The sequence below is a fragment of the Rhipicephalus sanguineus genome, chromosome 1, assembly GCF_013339695.2.
Source record: "Rhipicephalus sanguineus isolate Rsan-2018 chromosome 1, BIME_Rsan_1.4, whole genome shotgun sequence".
In the NCBI taxonomy this organism is placed as follows: Eukaryota; Metazoa; Arthropoda; class Arachnida; order Ixodida; family Ixodidae; genus Rhipicephalus; species Rhipicephalus sanguineus.
This window is the reverse complement of record NC_051176.1, coordinates 181322704-181330215: the sequence shown is the minus strand read 5'-3', so window position 1 is coordinate 181330215 and position 7512 is coordinate 181322704. Positions and strand designations below refer to the sequence as shown.

General features: G+C 45.3%; 1 long non-coding RNA gene across 1 annotated transcript in view; it reads right to left on the bottom strand.

Annotated features, from left to right (window-relative positions):
• Positions 1-2358: 2358 nt before the first annotated feature.
• LOC125759399 (uncharacterized) overlaps positions 2359-7512 on the bottom strand; it is a 173004-nt gene continuing 167850 nt past the window's right edge. The window contains exon 2 of the long non-coding RNA XR_007417053.1: positions 2359-2464. This is a non-coding gene — a long non-coding RNA (uncharacterized LOC125759399). The remainder of the gene's footprint in view (positions 2465-7512) is intronic.

Sequence of the window (7512 nt, the reverse complement as noted above, 5' to 3'; positions counted from 1 at the left end):
ATTTAGACAATATATTTCGGACTAAATTTGAGCAAATTTTGCAGTGAGGGACTGACTCATACCAGGTAAAACGTAAAACAAACTTGTTTTTTTTTTTAATTTTCGCCGTAACCGAAGCGCCGCTTCGTCAGTGTGAGAGCATGGATCTCAAAATATATTTTTCGCAGTCGGGTCACTGGTGCCCAGTGAAAGTTACCGAAGCTTACAAAGTCGATCCGTTGTCTCTTTTACAGTATAATGCAATACTGGGGATGTTTGCCGAAAAACCTTTACTGGGACCACGTAGTTAAACAGGGACCAGTCGAAATCTATGATGTCACGAAAGCTGGTGCTGATATTTCAGAAGGGTGGCACTACCCTCTATATAAATTATGAGCGTTCACTTGTGTACCAAGCGTCTTCTTACGGTAAAGTCACTTTACTTGCATTCTAGACGCTAGACTTTCTTAGGCAGGTCCATACATTTTTATCTTTAGGGTCTATGAAATAGAACTGTTAGCTACCTTCGTGTTGAAAACAGGCTTTGCCTCGCAGATGCAGGAGATATGGTCGTCTATAGCCTCCAACTCAGGTGTTTTCTTAAATGTAAAGTCTAACGCTGCTAGTTAAAACAGCGCAAGATATAACCATTTACTAGATATTCATAGAACCTTAGATCACTGCGGTCATATTTACGCAGTGCGTGAGCGCCTGCACGAGAAATCTGCTACGGGCTAGTATTCAAGCCTATAAGATATGATATACAGAAACACGCCACGCGAGGACGCTGATATCGAGGAAACATCGCATCAATAAATGCTAGTATTTTTCGCTATTCGGTACGAGCTTACCAGAGAATGCTGTCTTGTCCATTTCGGTATGAGATCGAGGACTGTTAACGCACCAGACAGTGGAAAGCGTCCACGGATTTTTTTATTGTAACTCAGACAAAGAAACAGACTTCCTCACAAATGCTTTTGTTGGTGTGTTCGTCTGTCTCCCTGAGAGCCACGCCCTCACCTCTTTAGTCTTTTGTAGTAAGCTAATATAGGGAATAGCTGAAGTGGCACCTTATCGTGCTGTTTTTCCCACTTCCCTGATGATCAGTAGTCAAGTTTGCAAAAGTGTGGCTGACACATTCAAATGAAAATTCGCGTTTATTTTCTTGTGTATTCGGGACTTTTTCAACATTTTTCAAGACGCGTATAACTTCAGTAGAAGGTCGTAAATGGCAAAGCAGCAGCAAACAAATTATTGCACGTCACGAATGTTCCCGGCTAAACGCATGAGCGCGTACCTCTCCCACCATTCCTCATGTTCCTCTACACCACCAATTTTCACAGTCTTTACTGCGTTTTTAGAGCCAGCTGCTGCTCGTATCGTATTAACCTTTGTTGACTCACAACATCAGATTTCATCTGATTCTTAAACTGTTCCTTTTTCTTTGGGGTCTGCACTTGGAAGCATAGCAATGTATGTTTCTGAAGGTTTACATGGCCCCGGCCTTCCTCAGCGAGAGTGCGCGTTTGCTTGCGTATTCAGCGAACCGTTCTTTCACAGCTCACTGGTGCCTTCGGCCGAATACGAAAGCACAAAGTGAGCGTATGTTATTTTACAGTGGAAGGTTACATCAACAAAATATGCACTATCGCGCACAAGAATCCAACAGCAACCAGAGAGAAGTTGGTCCTGAAACGCCACGCTCCACTGATGAACCCGTGTGCGCTTACTTTTGGCATTGTATTTCAAAACACGTATCCATCCCCACTCCCTCATGTCTCGACTTCATGCCAGGTCATTGAATTTCACCGCTTGGCCACCCAAAAACGTGTTCGGACACACAACTCTAAGGCAACTCTGTGGTGCCGTGTTACGACCGCTTCGACATGCAGTCCAACAAGTATCGACAGATGAAAAATAGTTATTGTACTACGACAGTCAGTCGAGGCACGTAAGAAACCAGAAGCGAGCGCTCGCGGGAATGTTGGTCTGTAAGGCTTTTCCTCTATTCCTACTTTTTATGGGCCTCTTTTCTCGGTGAGGGTCTAAGCATTTTATCTATAAAATTGTTTCATGTCTGAGCTATATGTGCGGCGTTTTATAGCACTTGAAGAAAATCGAAAATAAAACTCACGATATTTAGAAAAAGTGTCTGTTCTAAAACGCAATTTCGCTCCAGCATTCTTTCTTTTTTTTCGTGGTCTTCATTCGCGTATATTTCTTACATCTCCTCCTTCCTTTTATTATCACAGGGAAATTTTTAAGCAAACTAAATTAATTCACAGCATACTTCGCTCTTTCGCTTCTTTCCGTGCCTATTCTATTTTGCTCTCGCGATACAGCTAAATCGAAAATCGCACTGCACACAAATTATAATAATACTAATATTTGGGGTTTAACGTCCCAAAACCACGATATGATTATGAGAGACGCCGTAGTGGAGGGCTCCGGAAATTTTGACCACCTGGGGTTCTTTAACGTGCACCTAAATCTAAGTACACGGGCCTCAAACATTTCCGCCTCCATCGAAAATGCAGCCGCCGCAGCCGGGATTTGATCCCGCGACCTTCGGGTCAGCAGTCGAGTGCCATAACCACTAGACCACCGTGGCGGGGCCTGCACACAAATTGAAGGTATTATTTGCCAGCATTTTATTTCCTTCTGTGTATGCGCATGTGCACGTACGTTATGCCAACTATAGATTTCAAAATAACGTACGCTAACTTGGGAAACACAACTCACACAAGATCATTTGGGCAAAACATACGTAAGATACGTAAGATTTATAAGAAATATTCCGGAAGAAAGAGAAATGTGACGTGGCCACAAGATACATTAATCAGACACCGCTGGCAAACTTGAACTGACATAATTTTAGCGTCAGCTTTAAAAAGACTAAAACTTCTTCTTAAACGTACGCACTGTATGAAACACAAATTCAGAGAGCCTTGTTCGAAGTGCTCGTCTTTTCGAGTAGCCACAACAAATCAGTCTGTGTCACTACCCAAGACAGACTCGGTGAGATGACTTCAGACAAACGAGCGCCGTGATTAGCATCTTAGGATAAAATCTGAGAAACCCGGGATGCTCTTTCGCCCAAAAGATCTAGTCTGCAAAATCTAAACTTCACTGCTGCATTTGTCATATTCGCGACTACACTGGCTGTGGAGCACGACAGTGAATATCATAAGCAGTTGACAAATAAGCGGGTGCCAGTGCTGCACCAACACAGGCATATGCTAGGCGAGCGAGAAGGGCAAATTTTTAGGAAATGAACGTCGCAAATCCGGTATTTTGCCACGAATGTTTAGTGTGGTTCCAAAGTGCGAGCTCTAGTAGCCCTGAGCACCAGTGCCTGTCAGTATGAAAACACAAGTTCTCTTTTGTTTTTCTTCACGTAATTCTCGGTGTGCGGCGTCGGTTGCTTGGTAGCCGGTATCTCACCTTATAGACATGGCAGCGGCGTTCTTGGAAACCCGGCTGAACAACGCTGAGCTTTGTCCAAAACAGTAGGCGCCACGAGCAGTTTACGACTGTCATTTAGTAATGAGGTCAGACATGCGTCAACTTTTACAGTGGAACATGAAACGCTCGAGGTTTTATATGCGAAGCATTTCTTAGCGAACTTCTGCGACTTTGAGCGCATCTATCTATCTATCTATCTATCTATCTATCTATCTATCTATCTATCTATCTATCTATCTATCTATCTATCTATCTATCTATCTATCTATCTATCTATCTATCTATCTATCTATCTATCTATCTATCTATCTAGCCGCCTACGACTTTGTGCTCTCCTGGTCGCTTGGTTAATCGAATTTAAACCAAAATTGGTATGGCGTAACATGACTGTATGACGAACATCAATGACAAGTCATAACATGAAAATCATGACACGCATGTCATGTACAGCATGATTTACGTGCCACGCTCTTAGTGCGCTGGCGGCCGTTTCGCTAGCTTGATCTATCCCGAAATTGGTATTGCGTGACGTGTAGTGTGACGAACATATATAACACACGAGTTAGCATGAAAATCATGACACGCATGTCATGTGCAGCATGACTTACGTGCCGCGCTCATGGTGCGCTGGCGGCCATTTCGCTAGCTTGATCTACCCCGAAATTGGTATTGCGTGACGTGACTGTGTGACGAACATAAATAACACACGAGTTAGCATGAAAATCATGACACGCATGTCATGTACAGCATGACTTACGTGCCACGCTCATGGTGCGCTGGCGGCGTTTCGCTATAGCTTGATCTACACCGGAATTGGTATTGCGCGACGTGACTGTGTGACGGACATAAATAACACGAGTTAACATGGAAATCATGACACGCATGTCATGTGCAGCATGACTTACGTGCCACGCTCATGGTGCGCTGGCGGCCGTTTCGCTAGCTTGATATACACCAAAATTGGTATCTTGCGATGTGACTGTGTGACGAACATAAATATTACGAGTTAACATGAAAATCATGACACGCATGTCATGTACAGCATGACTTACGTGCCGCGCTCATGGTGCGCTGGCGGCCATTTCGCTAGCTTGATCTACCCCGAAATTGGTATTGCGTGACGTGACTGTGTGACGAACATAAATAACACACGAGTTAGCATGAAAATCATGACACGCATGTCATGTACAGCATGACTTACGTGCCACGCTCATGGTGCGCTGGCGGCGTTTCGCTATAGCTTGATCTACACCGGAATTGGTATTGCGCGACGTGACTGTGTGACGGACATAAATAACACGAGTTAACATGGAAATCATGACACGCATGTCATGTGCAGCATGACTTACGTGCCACGCTCATGGTGCGCTGGCGGCCGTTTCGCTAGCTTGATATACACCAAAATTGGTATCTTGCGATGTGACTGTGTGACGAACATAAATATTACGAGTTAACATGAAAATCATGACACGCATGTCATGTACAGCATGACTTACGTGCCACGCTCATGGTGCACTGGCGGCCGTTTCGCTAGCTTGATCTACCCCGAAGTTGGTTTGGCGCGACGTTACTGTTGGACGAACATAAATAATAGGAGTTAACATGAAAACCATGACACGCATTTTCCTCAATGACATACAAGACGATGTATGCAGATCTTTGCTGGCTGCTTCACATTACATCGATTCCCACAGTGCGTGGGATCTGCCGGCTTTTTTTTTTTTTTTTTTGCTAATAATCTCGGACTGTCAAGATACAAGTCAATCGTTTTTCGACGTGCATGGAACGCAAGAGCGTTGGTTAGAAGCAGTTCTGGTTTTTGTGAAGCGCAGGTGGACGCCACAGGTTTCACAAGAACGCTCGTTTTTTTTTTCAACTTTTCGTTCCTCATAGCACTTGCGGCAGTTTTTCTTTTTCCGGCATCTTTTTGTGGTGGGTGCGCACTTTTTTTGGCGGAGGCTCCACTCGTGGAACATCATCCGCATCCACCTCGAGAAGCTGTTGAGCGAGCTCCAACCGGAAGGATAGCTGGTCAAAATTAGGGTTTCTCTGAGTTCTCTGAAGAGTTCTTTGAAAACAGAAAAAAAATCGCGGCGCCGTCGTGAAACGTTTTGCGCTGCTCCGGTGGTGCCCGGCCGAGATGCGCGCCGGGCGGCCTTCTTGGTGAAAATTGAAGCTTCCTGGCTGCCGGCGGCAGCACATCCTGTCCAAGCGCTGTGCGTATCCTGCAGATAACCAGGGCATCTCAAGGTCGTGCACCGAGATCGGCAGATAAGCGCTTCCGACGGACGAGACCGCTCAAGGCCGAAAACGAAACTTACAGGGTACACAGCTGAGGATGGCCCGGGCTGGCTCGAAGCATCGTCGCTGTCAGCGCTTGAAGATGAGCTGGTGTCATCTTCGGACTCATAGCTCGACTCAGCTTCACTAAATTCGTGAGCGGGTTGAGCACGCTTTCGAGCGGAACGTTTTTCACGCGACGCAGCCCGCGGGTTGACGACGCCATGGGAGCGGCCGAGAGATTGCCGCGCGCGCCGACCGCTTAACGCCCGATGCGCCCCTCTCGCGTAGATAAAGAGAAACGAAACCAAACTGACTGCCAAACTGGCTATAAAGGCCAGGTCAACAAGTTAGAGACGCGACGGACCTTCAAGAACAAGCTGTATTTGAATAATATTGCGCAAACCTCGGAAGCAAAGCTCGCTAGTGAGTAGCAGGTGTCGTTTTCATGTAATTATCACCGCCAAAGTTTTATTACCTCGCAAAACTGACGACACAATTTGATAATTGACTTCTTAGGAATCGTTTGATACCAAAATGTTGATAAGAACGGAGCACAAACATGTAACCTCCTAGCGGATTACGCTCACTTCTATATTTCTATCTTTTAATCGCTCAGTTCCCTTCCCCCAGCGTAGGATAGCCAACCGAATGTGTGTCTGGTTGATCTTCCTACCTTTCCTCCCTTTCCTCTTCTCCCTTGTTCAAAGCAGAAGTGCCATTGAGCGATAGCTGTTTGCATAATAAAACAATAAATCACGAGATGCAGACTGGGCATATACTGTGGCACACAGGCATCTCTAAAGCACGTAGTTCCCCTCCTTTCCAGCGCTACTGCCATACCCATGCGTTTTCTACTTTCTCCACCCGTTTTTGCGCAGTAGCAGAAAGTTGCAGGCTCTGGGGTGGTTGTACCATCTGCTTTGTGTCTAGGAGCCACCATTTTTTTTCTTCTTTACCTTGCGTTGCGCATTCTATGTGTGTTTTCCAACGGCCGCGGAACTAGCCCCGTTGGTGGCGTGGGTGCGTCGGGGCGGTGTTTCTTCTTGGCAAACAGATATTCTATGGTCAAAAAGTTTCGCCTTAGCACAAGGCCATCCTCTTTAGAGTTATTGCATGTGTTCTGCTCCCCTTAGAGAGCACATGCAGTAGCTACAGCCTTTTTTTATCTGTTTCAGTCATGTGTCGTATGTTTGTAGAATTTTTTTCTCGCCCCCATTTGTCTTCGCTATGGCTCGCCTCCTTCGCAGCAGAAGAGTGCTCCTTTCCAACGTGTGCTTTCTCCAGGACGGATCTCCGTTCTCTCGCATCACTTTCATCTGTTGCTTTTTCTTTCATTTTATATGGTAGATGTCATCGTGCGCGTAATTATTTGCTTTCGTATACAAGGAAATATAAACCTCTGTGTTAGTTTTGTAACACCTGAGAAAAAAAGGCGGTTTTCGGGTGCTTAGGTGCATTCGGGATACGGTGAAAAACTGAATAATTCCTTTAAATAAAAAAAAAACGTAGCTTGCACTGGAGGCGCAATGCTAGAGAGACAGCGGAGCTAACGGGCACCTAGGTAGTACTGGCTGAAGCTGTTTTGCTAAGTGTTGCAATTTTTTTATTTCTTTCTTCCTCTATTTCTTTCGTTTTCTCTGTTCTCTCTATTTTTGTGTATGTCTTTTTTGTCACTGCTTATTTCTGTTAAAGCGATAGCGTTAAAGACCTCTATTTGCAGAAATACCGGTGTCGGCGTCGGCGTCGGCATCGTTGGCTCTCAGCGAAAAATCATCATCTTGTCCG